Genomic DNA, 17,732 nt, shown 5'->3' on the forward strand with positions numbered 1-17,732 from the left:
GCCCACAAATGCGTTCACACATTGTCTTGCGTCAACGGCGCTGATATTCTATTCGGGATTCCTGACTTATGTTCTTTACAAAAATTCCTTTCTGTATAGAACTCGCTAACAACTTATACGATCTATAAAAAATTAATTTTAGGAACAATATTTACAGTGTTACGAAAGCAACAGTGGAAAACAATAGGCCTCGTGCCTGAAACATCAAAATTTGGTTTCATTTTGATTGTGGCAGTATCAGGCGGGACAGATTTTATTTGATGAATAAAACTCACGAAAGTCTGAACCAATACTAATGTTGAATACGGACGGGATAACGGCAATATGATAAGATTATGATTTATTTGTATGGTCGTTGTGAACCCTCTGTGCAGTCATCACGGACCCCAGTTTGGGGAACCCTGCTCTACGTCATCCAAATTACCATGACCCCTTCATATAAATCTGATGCATAACTTTAGAAACCTTAAATATATAAGACCTTAAATATTTAGACTTCCCATGATATTTCTTTCAATTTCGTTATATTTTATCGATTGCGAATAGATTCAGTACTATCATGCACGAATAATTGTGTTATGCGAAAGCCTAATATTAATCTATGCTTTCCAGATTCAGAACTATGAAAAATGGAGTTACGAAGAAACTGACAAAATTGAAGAAAATCTACAACACAGGTAAACAATAATTTTTAAATTTAAGTTGACTTTTTAATATCCGTGATTTTCGTAAACGAATGTGACATTTCTTCACATTAGTGACCCGGAAATAATTAGTCATAAATTCCATGAAACAGTTGTGAACGAAAATATTGTGTAATTTGATATTTTAGTTATTGTAAATTGTGCAATTGAAAAATTATCTGTTAAAATATTAATTTAGGACAGAGGTTTCAAACTTGCGGCCCGGGGGCCAATTGCGGCCCGCAGGATTATAGTTTGTGGCCCCCGCCATAGCATGGAGGTTTAATATTAGAGTGGCCGCAACTCACTTAGCTCAGTTCGCATTATTAATATGTTCAATATAATTTGTAGATTCTTGAATGTTTGACGTCACAATATCACCGGTTCTTATTTCATTTAGTCCTAATTTGTTTATTTATGTTTTCAACTTGTTTTGCGTTAAAAAAAAAAGAAATTGGAGGAAATTTAAATTTTTTAAAAACTAAGCTTTTGTTGTGGAGGAAACCTGATGCCGCTCAGACCCACCCATATTCTGCCTCCAGTGGCTCCTGATTTAGGAAACTAAATGGCTAAATTTACTATTGAAGTAGTTTTTTCAAATTGCCTTATATTTTTAGGTTGGAATAGAGAGACGTGCAAAATCAGTGGAAAAAACGGTAAAAACCTCTGGAAATCTTTCACCTGCAGATGACATAACAAGGTACTCTATAATACACTAACACATCCTTCTAAACAAGTAATATATGTAATTTTTGATGCCATAAATTACTTCTTTATGTAGTCGACGTTTCCGTGTTAAAGTATCGAAGACTCGGGTAATAAAGTTTATATTTTGTTAACTTATTGTTGCTGATAAATTTGTTGAATTGTTCGCTGGAATTTTTTTCTTACAAAAATGGGTAATTGAGCTTTTAGGATTCAATTCAGGGGTAACGATATCAAGAAGTTTGGTAACCACTGTAATAAAGGGATGCTTTATCGAAATAGAGAATCGTAGGAGTTGCGTTGTGGTAGCCTAAAAAAGTACAATATTCGGTACTCGCGAAATATGTGTACCAAGTTAGGGTTAGGCCATAATATTAATTAGATTTTCCTCATTTTAGTTCTGTTACGAGTTTGAGGACTGTCTGTGTTAGCCAATTGAATATACCCATTTCTCATAGGTTTCAGTCATTCTACAGCCACACAACCTAATGTAAAATAGGCGAACAAAATTAGTTACCTCAATATTGATACACACACTTCTGAAGCGCCCAATTTTTTTTTTGATGTATGTCCAATGGCAATGCCTTGTTAGGAGCAATCCGTCGTTAATCCAATGACCAAAGTGTGTTTCGCCACAAATTGTAGATCAGTCAGACTGCCCTATTGTATACCGGTAGGTGGATCAGACAAAGCAATGTTACAATCAAGCAATCAAATGTTACTGTAAATCCCCCATAATAATCAGTTGACCATTTCGTTCATATTTATAAGTGTTTCCGAATGGACTAGAATACTATATTTTCAATACCGATGTTTTATAAGTGGGTCTAACCAAGTATATTAATGCCGTATAACAGTAAATCTCCCGTAGTCGTACACCATCTGGTAATATTTAACCATGCCATTCGTGTTAAAAACGATACTATATTCTCAAATACAACGTAGAGTGTGTATCAATATAGCCGTAAACCCCTATGGTCTGTATATACCCACCCCCTCCCCGCCCCTCGTAAGTTCTATTAACCACCCCATCAATATTTTGTTGAACACTAGAATTATATTACAAATTTGTGTCGAACAGTGCGGGTACCGATGTGATTTATGTTCTTATGTTCATACATCTATATACGATGGAACAAATAAAATACATACTTAGTTCTTGAAGGGAATGCGGTTAAATAACAGTAGCTATGTTAAATAATGCCCTGTTGGAAGGAATATGATTAAGAAGGATACCCGATCTTATAGTCATGCACTGCATTTCTTTCTTCATTGACAGCATATTCCTCATTATTTTGCATAGCATTTTTTGTTCAATCTAATGTGCGAAACCCGTTTTTACCACAAATGGTAGATCACGCGGAGTACCATACTGTATGATAAATCCGACAAAGCGTATAAATGTAAAACGTTAAATGTTCCCGCAACTCTCTCATAGTCGTGCATTTTCTAGTAATAGTGAACCATGCCATGCGTGTTCCAAACTCAAATTAATAACGATACTACAAATCGGATCTAACCAAATCAGTATACACCCTTGTTAGCAGTCCAGTTAACCATCCGATTAATGTGTATAAGCGTTAGAAACTAGAATTATATTCCCCATTTCTGTGTCGCAGAGTGCGGGTACTGATATGTTTGTTATGTTGTTATGCGTAATTATCTATATATAATGTAATAAATTACCTACATACTTAGAAATTGAAAAAGAATGAAGTTCTTCAAAAGTATGAATTCAAATAACACTAGCTATAATTGCCAGACCGTAAGGCGTCGTGTACATGAAATTCATCGGTTCGTTGTAACCACAAATGGTAGATCACTAGTAAATATACCGGTACTAGTTTTTTTTAAAGTGACTTACATGTGTGTTTTTATGTGTCTTTCCCCCTCCCCAGTGGGCGGTATAGCAAACTTTGGGAGAATTGCTGTCATATATTTCCGATACAAACAGTTCTAAATTTTTTTAGTTTTATATCTGCAATATTTCCTTCTTCGTTGATAGCATAATCTTTATCATTATTCGTAGCATTTTTTGGTTTAACTAGATGAGCGCGGTGATTTTTTACCACGAATGATGGATCACACAGAGAACCATAATAATAGATGAGTGAATCTGACAAAGCGTATCAGTGTAACTGAGTTAAATCCCTCATCGTCTATAATCCCTGGTAATAATTCAGTTAACCATGTCGTCCATGCTCATAAGTGAATTCAACCAAGTGCATATCGTTAATCTCCCATAGTCGTACATTTTGTGATACTAGTTAACTACTAGCATTCGTGATCTTAACTAAAATAGAATTAAACGATACCATATAAAACATACAATCTAGTGTTTAAATATAGCTGTATATCCCTTATCCTCTGTGTATACCCGCCCCTTTTGTTTGCAGTCTTAGTAACCATCTCTTTCCCACCGATGTTCATAAGTGATGCAAACAAGAATTATATTCCCAATTTTTCTGTGTCGTATAGTGTTAAATTGCAAAATTTTGCAATTTTCGATCGGAAACTATACCGTAGTAAACTGAAGTTTATCATTTAATTATCATTTAATAATTTACAGCCGGATCGCACACGACCTATTACTGTGGTGGTGATATAAAGCTAACCATTAATAATGTAAAATTTTATCGTCGACCTTTGAATTTCCCTAAAGGTGATACCTTGAAAATAATCTTGAGCGTCTCAAATTTAACAATTTACCAACATCATAAAAATGCAAATATATTCAAATCCGACAAAGCTTATCAATGTATCCGTAAATCTCCCATAGTGTATACCTCCTGGTAATAATTAGTTAACCATGCCGTTTATGTTCACAAGTGTTCCAAACTAGAATCCGACTAAAATTTCAATAACGATATTATATTCGTAGGTGGATCCAACCAAGTGTGTCCTGCATAACCTGAAATCTTCTACAGTCCCACACCCTTTGTCATTCGTATTTCGAACTGGAATAAAATTAAAATTATAATAACGTTACTATACAAATCATATCCATCCATTTTTTCAAGTGTATCAATATAACTGTAAATCCAACATAGTCTGTAGATACCCAACCCCCCTCCCTTCAACCCTGGCTAGAAGTCTAGGTAACCACCCCAATAATATTCAGAAGCGGTATTTTCATATACTGGAGATGTATCGGTATCGGATATCCCAGTATATATAGGTAATCCCTTAGTATGTGTACCAGCTTGGGCCATATTTTAATCCGATTTCCCCTAACGATGTTTGGGACTGTCTATCTTAGCCAAGTGAATGCACCACTTGCCCATAGCAATCGGCCCCTTTAATCAACTCGTTGTAAAATAGGCGAACAAAATTAGTTCCCCAGTGGTACACATACTTCTGGAGCGCCGATATCCATACTGATATGAACTAAATGTACAGACTATTATTTCTGATATAAGTTAGAATACTAATCATGAAATTTTTTGCGTGGAATCAGGGGCGTGCCAAACTAGTCTGCTGCCCGGAGCGAGTTTCTGATAATGCTGCCCCTTATACCTAACTTCTAAAATAATTTTGGGGATAAACAGATTATAGAGGTCGTTGTACACGAGAATAAGTCAACTGAAGGTCAAGAGAGAAAGGAGCGTTTGTTTTATTAAAATTAGCATCAAGAATATTGCAATTGTAAAATATAGGGAAATTTATTTCCGGGGTCAAGAGTCGGGGAAACAACTCTTGTTGAATAAGCATCACCACAAAACACATACAGTTAGTTTTTAATTAAATAAGAACACATCTAGAAGAGCATGTGTAAAAACGCAAACTTTACAGCTTGGTTTTGCTGCCCCCTACAATGTGCTGCCCGGGGCGGTTGATCCCTTCGCCCCCCTCTTGGCACGCCACTGCGTGGAATTATCATGTTCGTGGTATTTATTGCCTCCTCAATTCTGAGCCATTTTTTTCCTGAGTCTAGAAACAGGATTCTGACTAGAGATGTACCAATGTATCGTTATCGGTTATCTATATCGGTCATTTTTTCGATATTGGTATTTGTAAATGTATCAGCTGAATGTAGACCGATATTTTTGATATATTCACTTTTTCAGCCTGATCCAGAACCATTTGAAAAATAAGTCAGAATACTAACATTGCCATTCTTTGTTGCTCGAGGTAACTTGTTCGCGGTATTTGTCTCCTTAACTCAGGGCCATTTTTGTCCTCACCCCCGTGATAAGAAACGGGAACGAAATTTTGACTTGTTTTTACCTATTTGTCAGCCAAACTAGCTCAACTAATTTGGCTATCTTTGCTGCCAATTATTTTTAATGCGTTTTCATGCGTTCATACCTATATATGATGAGTAAATTAAAAACTCGCTTAGTTCCTGAAGATTATAAATCAAATAACATAAGCTATGATTGAAAGGCCGTATGCCGCCGAATACATAAAATATATCAACCTGAAGATATTTATGCGTGAAGGCTTAGGCGAAAAAATAGATCACCGAGGAAAGTAAATAGGTTAAGCCACCCAATAAGGCAACCCCAGAAAGTAAAGGCAAAATACGGGTTCAGATCATGGTCTTATTAGCCAAAAATCAATTAATACAATTAACTTAGACTACTTCATGTCTGTCTTTCAGAACACTGCTTGAAAGTTTAGACAATTTCTCATCGCACCGAAAGATGAAGATTAAAGATACGAATAAGCAGGCGAGACCGATGAAAAATTAACAAGTAAATAATATTTTGAAATTCAATTTAACTTTTCGATATCCATTGATTCTCTCTCGTTGAAGATGTGAATATGTAGCACATTAATGACCGACGGTAACTATATTCCAGAGTTTCTCTTGGGTAGATCATTACTGTGGTAATATTTGTAATTTGTGCAATTGACATCTGATAAGTAATATTTAGAATTTCCTCACACTTGCGAAATAAAGTGAAATATGACACACTAATAAATAATTCTTTAGCCAGGATTATTGTAAATGAGTAATGTTCGTTACATCTGGTCAAATTTGCGACGTATTCGAAAACGAACCGAAAAGGGATTATCAGTGACAGTTGATGTAAGTTTACAGTGAGCTTATTGAACTTATCTCGTTTGTAAAGTGCCAAATGTGTAATGTGAATTTTTTAATTTAAATCTAAGGAGATGTAAAAAAAATGATACTCCCGTAGTATGTGTACCAGGTTGGGGTTAGACGGCTAGGCCATAATTTTATTCTGATTTTAGTTCCATTACGAGTCCCAAGGAGCCTAGTGAATATATCCCTACATATAGATTTCAGTCCCTTCACACAACTTGATGTAAAGTAGGCGAACAAAATTAGTTATCTCCATATTGGTACACATACTTGTGGAGATCCAAAAAATTATTTTATTATAATTAACTCAGGAAAGGTTGTGTATATTTAAATGATGGAAGGTAGACATTTTATATATAATATTATTTCAAAAATTTGTGTAATGCAGTGATTTCCAGCCGCTGATCCGCCTACCGACGTCGGACCGCACAGTTGTCTACAGATCTGCGATAAATTTTGCTACTTTTTTGTCTGCCAGCGTACCCCTTAGTGGCCAAAACGACTAATGTCACGTTGCTTTATTCGTTTTTGGTCGTTGAATCGTTTGTAATTGCAATTGCGAGCTTCTAAGTGTATCCATTTGTATTTCCTATGGGACACGTTGGACACGAAATACCGTATGATTTTCGAGGAAATCATGGTAAAACATATCGTTATGGACTTTGTGTCCAGATATTTGAGCATATCTCTCTAGTTATAAAGAGCAAAATATGTTCAGCAACTCTTTTCTAGTCGCCTCTCTGAGCCATATTGCATGGGTATTTTTGAAATATTTTTTGTCCGTCAACCATTAAGCCCTAAAGCTTCTCATGTCTTTTTATAAGCGTGCGCTATAATTCTAGTCAGCAATATATCTTAAAACACACTTCTCTAATAGTATTTTATCTATACGACAAAATTTCGAAAATTTCCAATAAACCAACATCATCTTATGATATATTGTGTCTAGTAGAAGGTTAATAATTATTTATGATTGATTAATTTTTATTCCAACGTTTTCTTGTTTTTTTTTCTACTGAACAATACCACAACCACTATTATAGCATAAATGGTTACTCTGAAATTCACAATTGTATATACATAATTTTCAATTTCAACGCTTCAATTGATTATAATTTACTGCGCAGAGCCCCCGACCTGAATCTAGATTCTAGACCGATATTTCTGATATATTTACTTTTTTATCGTGATCCAGAATCATTTGAAAAATAAGTTAGAATACTAATATTGCCATTTGTTGTTGCTCGAGGTAACTTGTCCGCGGTATTTGCCTCCTTAACTCAGGGCCTTATTTTCTCTTCTCTCATAACGGGGCAATACCGCAATAAATAGCTGAGACCGATATTAACCTTTAGGAAAAGATTTGAACAGATAAAGGTACCATAATCCCATATTGGCGCCAGAGCCTAAGAAGGGTTCAATATACTTTGTGAATGGGCTGATGGACACATGTATATTAGTTAATGTATATGAAGTTAACAAAGTCAGTAAATTTTGTTGTTTAGCATGTGTCTTGGTACATGTAGTTCTATTTAGTTCTATTTAGTTCTATTTAGGACGGGCATACTTGCTATGGGATGGGATGGGACAGAGACATATGTCACGTGGACAAGCCTGCATATTATATACCAGTAAGTGAATCCTACAAAGCGTACATGTCAAGCGTACATGTCATTTTTTGAATGGCTCAGTCAGGTGGGAGTTAGGAACATGGCAAATACATACTTATTTCTTGAGAAGTATGGAGTCAAAAAACAGTAGCTATGATTAAATAATGTCCTATTGGCAGCAATTTGATCAAGAAGGATACCAGATTTTGTAATCATGAACTGTATTTCTTTTTCCATTGATAGCATAGTCCTTATTATTCTGCAGAGCATTTTTGTTTAATCTAATGTCTGAAACCCTATTTTTTACCACAAATGGTAGATCACGATGTATATGAGTAAATCCGACAAAGCGTATAAACGTTAAACCTTCACATAGTCGTACATTTTCTGGTACTAGTTAATCATGCGATGTGTGTTCCAAACTCTAATTAATAACTTATAACAATACTATAAATCGGATCTAACCAAACCAGTATACACTCTTGTTAGCAGTTCACTTAACCATCCCGTTAATTAATGTGTATGTGCGTTAAAAACTGATATGTTATGTTGTTATGTGTAATTATTCATATATAATGTAATAAATTACCTACACACTTGGTAATTGAAAAAGAATGAAGTTCTTCAAAAGCACGAATTCAAATAACCCTATCTATGATTGCCAGACCGTAATGCGTCATGTACATATAATATATCAATCCCTCGTAACTAAAAATGGTAGATCACTCGTAGTACCTTACTAGAAAATTGAATTCGATAAAGCTTACGAATGTTACCGCAATCTTTCATAGTCTGTACCCCATGTAATAATCGGTTAACCATGCCGTTTATTTTCAGAAGCGTTCGAAACTATGATCACACTAAATTTTCAATAACGATTTTATATACATAAGTGGATCCTATGAAGTGTATTAATATGGCATAACTGTAAATCTCCCATAGTCCTGTTGTCATTTGTGCTTCGGACTAAAATGAGATTGTGTATCAATATACCCGTGAATCCCACATAGTTTTTATATGCCACCCTTGTACATACCCCCTTTCTCACCTGTCAGCCGTATCATGTTCCTGGTATTTGTTGCCTTCTTAATTCTGAGCCATTTTCGTCCCCACGCATGAGTGTAGAAACGGAGTGTAGAAACAGGATTCTGACTAGATATTTACCAATGTCTCGTTATCGAGTATCGGCAACATCGGCCAATTTTCCGGTATTGGTATTTGTATCAGTATCGGCTAAATATAGACCGAAATTTTCGTATAATATCTTTTTATTTTGATCCAGATATCCATTGATTCTCGTGAAAGGTGTGGAAATGCTACACATTGCTGATCGCCAGTAATTAGTCATATATTCCAGAGTAGTAAAAAAAACTTTTTCATTGGTTTTTCAACAGTTCAGTGATAAGGAATTGTAATTTTTTTTAATTTGTGCAATTTGAAAACTGACTGACATCTTATGGGTAATATTTGGAATTCAAGAAATTAAATGACTACATATACCTGCACTATTGAAGTTATTTTTCAAAGTGGCTTACATGTGGTGTTTCTTTGTGGCTTTCCCCATCCCTGGACGATATAGCAAACTTTGAGAATTAGTGTCATAGATTTTCGATACTAACAAGTCTATATAGTTTTAGTTTATATCTGCATCATTTCCTTCTTCGTTGATCCATAATCTTGTTTAATCTGATGAGCGAGGTGAATTTTTACCACAAATGCTAAATCGCGCAGAGTACTATACTATGTAAGTGAATCCGACAAAGCGTACCAGTGTACTGACTTAAATGCCCCATCGTCCATAACCCCTGGTAATAAATCAGTTAACCATGTCGTTCATGCTCATAAGTGAATTCAACTAAGTGCATATCGTTGATCTCTCATCGTCTTACACCTTATATCATATAAAACATACAACAAAGTGTATCAATATAGCTGTAGATCCCCTATACTCTATATATATATACGCCCCATTTTTTGCAGTCTTAGTACCTATCTAATCAATGTTAAAAAGTGTTAGAAACAAGAATTACATTTCCAATTTTTTGTATCGTTGAGTGTGGGTACTGGTGTTTAATATAAACTTATATAGAAATAGATGTATTTAGTTAGGGTAGGTCATTAGTACGGCAATATTTGTAATCTGTGCAATTTGAAATCTGGGACTGACATCTGATTGTAATATTTGGAAACTTGCTGAATAAAATGAAATATAACACAATGGTAAATAATTCTTTTGTCAGGATCATTGCAAATAAGCAATGTTTGTATTTTTGTCAAATCTGCGACGTATTTGAAAATGAACTAAAAATGAATATCAGTGAGAGTTATCTTTATGTATTTTGTAAGCTTATTGAAGCTTATCTCGTTTGTGAAGAGCCAAATGTGTAATGAAAATATTTACAGTTTTTCAATTTAAATCTAATGTCGTACTCCCTTAGTATGTGTACCAGGTTAGGGCAGGTCATTATTTTATTCCTATTTCACTTCTATTACGAGTTCGGGGCTAAGTGTATACCCCCGTACCCTTAGGTTTCAGTCCCTTTACAAAACTTTAAACTCAAAGGTTGTTGATATTTGAATGATGTAGGGTAAACATATACATATATATAATTTAAAAAGGCGTGTAATGCAGGTACGCGAACCGCACAGTTGTTTATCGATTTGCTAAAATTTTTGCTAATCAGTTATTTCTCTGCCATCGTAACCACTTAGTGGCCCCAAAAGACTAATGTCATGTTGCTTTATTCGGTTTTGGTCGTTAAATCGTTTGAGTATAGTGCTAATTGAAGGTTCTAGTTTGTCGTCAAAGTGTTCTGTTGAATCTCAAAAAGGTGTCAAAAAGCTACAAAATTGAAAACTCGATATTTCATTTAAATACGAACAGAGATTGATAACTAATAATTTATTTTTTTAAAAATTTAATTCAAGCAGTATCGTATAATGATACCGAAATACATGTGTAAAGGGGAATAAATAGACGAGCCTGGAAGAATACAACATTTGTGCCGTTCTGAATTTTGAGCGAGTCCAATGAAAGATGATGTTTGATGAAATAATAGTTTTACAAATTTTGTTTTAGAGTTGTCAATTTATTTGTAGAAAGAATTAAAGACCACGATATTGTTCTTAAGAGACCAATCATGAATTAGATTACTATCAGAAATGCGCTCGTCATTTTTAAGGGACTCTGTACGCGAATGGAATTTAATTAATTAGTAGAACAATTTCATTCGTAAACCAAGATCTAAAATAACAAAAGTTGATTAACTTAAAGCTGTTCTGCTGTCCTATTTAATATTTTCGAAGAGATCCGTGCAATCAAATTTAGTTAAAAAAGGCGCTCTACACGAGACCTCATGTATGTTTATAATTCTTTTTTAATGGGATAAATTATTTTTATGTTTCCATATTCTGTTTCCGGCCTTCGGGGTAGAAGAGTTGGAAAAACTGATTTAATGGATTTGGAAAATATTAATCCAAGCCTTCGCTTGACATTGTATGTTGTAAAAGAATTCATGTATTCATAATATATTTCAATTCACTCTAGCTTTATTTAGAATTTAATAGCTTATGAATGATTTGATTTTTTTCCATTTTTGAAGAACATGCAATATGAAAATATGTCTATTCATGTTGTGAAGCATTTCATTAACTAATGCAAGATTAAAAATAGATTTCACTATGCTCTAGGAAACTATGTCAATTGTAACATACATTAAAATAAAATAATTTGCTCAAATTTTTTAAGTAGCGTACGATGAATATACTGTATACTGCATAGACTGTAATGTACGACAAATATCGTAGCACAGTGTGTCACAAAATAAAGGATACCTTTAAAATTTGTAATCGAATTAATGGATTTCATTTATTTTGGGATACCCTGTAATTAATAAGAATTCATGCTATCGTTGATTTGAAATTCACAGTTAAATTTATATCAGAAATGTTTCGTCAAATTAGATAACTTGAAATGCTTGATCCGGATTTCCGGATTTGAGTTCATGAATTGCCATTTGAATACGAACAAAGACTGATAACTAATATATTATTGGACACGTTTAGTGGACATAAATAACGATCGTTTCAATATTATGTTGTTATTGTTATTTGTCTCCATCATTTTTAAAAAATCGCTTTTCTCTTCGAATACTGGACCAATTGCTTTGAAATTTTCAGTGGTTAAAGATAAATATTTTCTCCAGAAGGCTATTACTTTTTTTTCGCTATGACGTCATCAAAATTATTGCCATTGGGTGGCGCTACGTGCCCATATATTTGAGCATAGCTCTCTTGTTTTCTTATTAAATTCAAGCAGTATCGTATAATAGTCTTCGTACCAGAAATACACGGGTAATGCTATATGATTGTGTATAAAGTAAAGCAGTAAGCAGTAATGAGGGAATGTCTATGAAAAATATTAATGGTGACTTAAGTAGTTGGAAAATGTGGAAACGTGTCATTATTCGAAAAAAAAAGCGCAGAGAGCTTCAATAAATTCAAGAAATGAATAGAATGATCCCTTCCAATACCCTAGAAAAGCGTAATAAATAGGCTAGCTCCCCGCCTGTCAATTTCTTATTTGATGAACTTAGGATCAGTGTTCCCTCTAAGGTGTTTAAGAGGCTGCGCACACGCATAGATTTACTGCGCACAGACGTATTTCGATGTAATGTAACAATGTTCTTTTTTTACCCTTTATTTGAATTCAAATAAAACCATCTGTTACAATCAATTTCATTTATTATTTTCCATGTATGTTCCCTGTTATCTACTGATAATATATAGCCTTCACTGAAGCATTTACAATCTATAGAAAAACTTATCGAATAACCAAAATTTTCTTAATAAGCCCACTTATTACCCGGTTAGAACGCCAAAATTTCTTCATTGGTTTTTGCACAAATATTAGTCATTTCCAAAAAAGTGCGCACACACAAATTTCTGCGCACACATACTACAAAAATTAGAGGGAACATTGCTTAGGATTCTACAAATTTCGTTTTAGAATGACCGATTTATTTGTGAAAAGATGTAAGACCCCGATATTGTTAATAGAGATCAATCATTTCGTCATTTTTGATTGGGCATCTTTTCCGCCAGGAGAATTTAAGGAAAAGAACATTTACATTCGTAAACCAAAATCTTAGATACAAAATTTGATTGACCAAAAAGGCGCTCTATGTTGTTGAGACCTCATGCATTTTTTCTTATTTGTTTCGAATTATTTATCAATGAGATAAATTAATTTAATACTTTAAAATTCTGTTGCCGGTGCTCTTTTTTTTTATTATAATTTGATGTTGCCTATCCCTATGGGTAGAAAATTATGAAAACACATGTAATGGATTAGTTAAATAGTACTTCATTTATTGACATTGTATGCTGTATAAGATTTTATGTGTTGATACATATATTCTAGTTATCTCTTGGCTTTATTAGAATTTAGGACAAAATAATATCTTGAATTTTTATCCTCTAATTGAATTGAAGGTATTTGTGATTTTTTCAAAAAATTAAAATTAAATGTCTGAAACTACTGATCTATATTGTCGTATTTTACGATTACTATTATTTTTATTACGAAAACTCGATAAAAAAAAATTTTTTTTTGCAAATGTTCAAAGTCTATATTGGTATTGTATGCTGAAAACAATTTCAAATTTTAAAACACTATATGTATGAGTTCGTCAACTAATCAATTAATAAAAATAGGTCATTTCATGTACTCATACATATATTCTAGTTAGCTCACGATTTATTAGAAATTAGGAAAATATATCTTCAAAATGATGTCCTAAAATTGGATGAATTTTTAAAAAAGAAACATCTTTTTATCACATTTCAAAACAACGAAATATTCAATAAAGCTGAAAAGCTTTGAAAACTAGCAATGCATTAAAAATTATATATATATTGTAGTTTTACAATTTTCTAAGAAAATAGCAAAAATATTCTGAAAATTGTATCAATTTAGAATAAATCACATAATTATTATCGCAAAATTGTATTATAAATTTGGATAAAGAAATTAGTTTTTTTTTATTTTTTTGTTTTTAAGGTAGCCAACAGAGGCAAAAAAATAGGAGACTATTTAAAGTTTTTAAACTCATGACTTTCGCAACTGTTCTGAATTTTTGTCTTTCTGTTTTGACACTCCACGTTCTTATGCTTTACTACCGTTTGCTTTCTATAAATACACGATAAATTATAATCAGTTTACATCGTTTTTTTTTTCGACATCGCAAAAATATTATCCTATATTTTATATAAAATTCAGTGAGAGATAATTGTTGTTTGACCTATATCACGAAAAGTTATTTATTTTAATGGATTTCATTATTGGAATAAATCACATAATTATTATCGCGAAATTGTATTATAAATTTGGATAAAAAAATTATAGTTTTTTTTATTTGTTTTTTTTTAATTGAGTAGTAATTAAGTAGTTGCATTTTTGTAGGAAATAGAGATGAGGAAGTGGAATCAGAAGCTCATTCTCAAAATTTTGCTTTATGACGTTACCTCAATAATGTAAATAAATATTTTTGTGAAAACATTAATTTAAACATCTATTTCAGAGACTGATATATTGAAGCAGTGCCGTATGATAATCCCCATAAAAGAATATATAGGTAATGTTATATGATTGTGCATTGTATGAAAAGCAAAACGAAAAATGACGGGTAACGTGTCATTAGTCAAAAAAGCGTAGAGAGCTCCAACCAATTCAAGTAAGAAATAAAATTATCTCTCCCAACTTCCCGATAAAATGTAATAAATAGGCAGTCGAGAAAGCGTGTCACATTTAGACTTTTTATTGAATTTTCCTTTTGGGTGAGTCCAATGAACGTTAATATTTGATACACCTAGAAAATACGCTTTTTGTTTTTCATAAAATTTTTCATGGGTATATACGTTTCGTTAAAAAAGTTTGATGAGCAGAACCATTCAATCCGTGAACCAAAACTTTAAAATAACAAAACTAGATTTGACTTAGCTGTTCTAGTGTTCTAGTTGGTAATTTCAAAGAGATTCACGCAATCAAATTCAACCAAAATAAAAGGCATTCTGTTCAATAAGATAAGACCTCACGCGTGGTTTTATATTTTACTTTTATGCGTTAGTTTAGAATTATTTAGTACTGGTGGAAATTAATTTAATATTTCAATTCTGTTGCCGGTCCTAGTTTCGTTTTAATGTTGCCTATACCTATGGGTAGAAAAGTTTGGAAACACGTATAATGGATTTGTTAAATATTAATCAAAGCCTTCATTAAAATTGTATGCTGTATAAAATGTGTTGAAATATATATTCTAGTTAGATATTTAAAAATATTTTGGATAATATTCTTGAATTTTATCCCAAATTTGAATTAAAGGTATTTGTGTAGATTTTTGAAAAATCAAACAAATTATATTTTCACAATTTGAAGCAGCGTACATCGAAAACTCGGAAAATTTGAAATAGCTGGAAAGTTGCAAAATCCATTTTTTGCAAATTTTCGAAGTCGGTATCGCATTTTTTTTCTAAACGATGTCAAATGTTGATACTTTAAAACCTATCGATGCAAGAAAATTTGTTTTTCTGACGCTGTTATGAACAATAAGCAAATTTTAAATTAGGAAATAAAATAACAGCCAAAAGGTTTCTATTTTAATTTTATTCAATGAGCGTAAAATGAATAATCGAATCATTGCGAAAAGTTGTATTTTGCAAATGTTCTAATTCTTCATGCTCATTTTATATTGTCATTTTGTGTGCTTATACTTTACCGTTGTCGAACAAATATTGCAATTAATAAATATATAGTAGTTATTTTACAATTTTATAAGAAACTAGCAAAAATCGTATTGTAAATTTAACGCAAGAAGAAACAAGAAAAAACGCAATTTATTTATAAGTTTTTTTGAACTATTACAAAATATTATCTAAAAATTTAACACAAACTATGAAGGAGAGATCAGGCACGCAGCAAGGATTTTCAAAAATAGGGTAATTAACACTTAAAAGTTGTCAACTAATCAATGCAAGTAAATTAGAATAGGTGTTTCATGTCGTTATGAGCAATTAGCAAACTCATTGGTACTCCCGTAGTGTGTGTACCAAGTTAGGGATATTCCATGTTTTTATTTTGATTTCCCGTATTTTTTTTTCTATTACAAGTTCGGAGAGTGTTTGTGTTACTCAAGTGAATATACCGCTTTCCTATAGGTTTCCGTCTCTTTACACAACTTGATGTACATTAAGCGCACAAAATTAATTACCTCCATATTGGTACACACCTCCATATTGGTACACATACGTCTGGAGGTCCAACTTATCAATGTAAAACATTATATTTTAATTAGTTCACGCATAAAAATATTATTTTAAAAATTTATCATAAAAGGATATAAAATTATTTTTTCCAATTCCCAACGTAGGGTGCGATTGGCTTACACTACGTCATACCACATACTACATTTATTTTCAGCTTTCTGAAAACACAGCAGGAAAGCCGGGGCAATTTATCATTGCATTAAAAAATACGACAATACGACAATGCCATTTGTCTGATATTGCATCACTGAGTGTGGTTGAAATCTATCCAAAGAATCAAGTAAGTAATGAATATCTTTTGAATCTTTCAATTTAAATTTCACGAGGCATATGCAATTGATTTACTAAAATAAATTTTGCTACTAAGGGAAATTTGGGAATATTTGAACGATGCAAGTTAAACATATTTAAATTAAGAGACAAATGAGACCAAAGATCAAATCACATTGATAGGCTATCTTTCGCCTATAATTGGTTATTCATAATACTACTACGATTCCTTCTATTGTAAAAATAGAAAAAGGAATGCCATACATTCGGGGTCATGAATATTGGTATATGTTTTTCAGGTTTCCTCACTTATGGAAATGAAATCTTGATGACATTTTCTGTTCACAGAGAGAATATAAAAGTTGTAAATACAACTAAGTATTCAAATATGAATGTGAGCTCACAAACAACAAAAACTTTCATATAAAAAAACTGTTCAATGACATATAAGAACAAGATAAAAAGAGACGGTTTAACTCTACTAAATGACATCTGTACTTCTATTATGTATGCATGCAGAAGGATTATATTAATAAGCTAGCTTCCACATGGGTCGACCCTTCAGGAATCAACTGTTCATGTGATTTCAATAATTGCAAACAGATTCTTGATTACAAACCAAAACAATTGTTTTTACTACATTACAATACAATTCCCATATTTGATGTCATAGCGAAATGATTATGAAATATATTTTCATTGTAATTTATTACATTGATGAATATCAAATTGAGTAGTGGGATTTTTATCACAACACAGTATTGTTTATATTTGCATTAATTTTTTTCATTCATTTTAGTTTTAAACATATCTGTAACAGTGTAAAAATTTGGCATAAAGGCAACGTCAATCAACATTTTTTTATATCTAAATTATACCAATGCAGTTCTTACGAATTGGTATACAATATATGTTATATATATATTATTTTAATATATATATATCACTTGTATGTTAAATTGAAGTTTCTAACAAATTATTTTTTGACCAGTATGTGGCACAAACCAGATAGTCTATCCATGGTTGTCAATGACAATATAACACAAATCTTTCTATTACTTCATATCTTCTTATCAACACTGCCTATTC

At 32.5% G+C, this 17,732-nt stretch overlaps 1 long non-coding RNA gene across 2 annotated transcripts; it reads left to right on the forward strand.

The window, feature by feature from the left end:
* Positions 1-1,298: 1,298 nt before the first annotated feature.
* Positions 1,299-17,515, forward strand: LOC144430643 (uncharacterized). Of its 2 annotated transcripts, XR_013479645.1 has the most exons (4): positions 1,299-1,383; positions 5,992-6,085; positions 16,528-16,653; positions 16,943-17,515. It is a non-coding gene; the product is annotated as an uncharacterized LOC144430643 (long non-coding RNA). The 2 variants fall into 2 exon arrangements; XR_013479646.1 differs by lacking the exon at positions 5,992-6,085 and having other exon boundaries at positions 16,943-17,512.
* Positions 17,516-17,732: the final 217 nt, after the last annotated feature.

This window comes from Styela clava, chromosome 12, assembly GCF_964204865.1.
Source record: "Styela clava chromosome 12, kaStyClav1.hap1.2, whole genome shotgun sequence".
NCBI classification, from domain to species: domain Eukaryota; kingdom Metazoa; phylum Chordata; class Ascidiacea; order Stolidobranchia; family Styelidae; genus Styela; species Styela clava.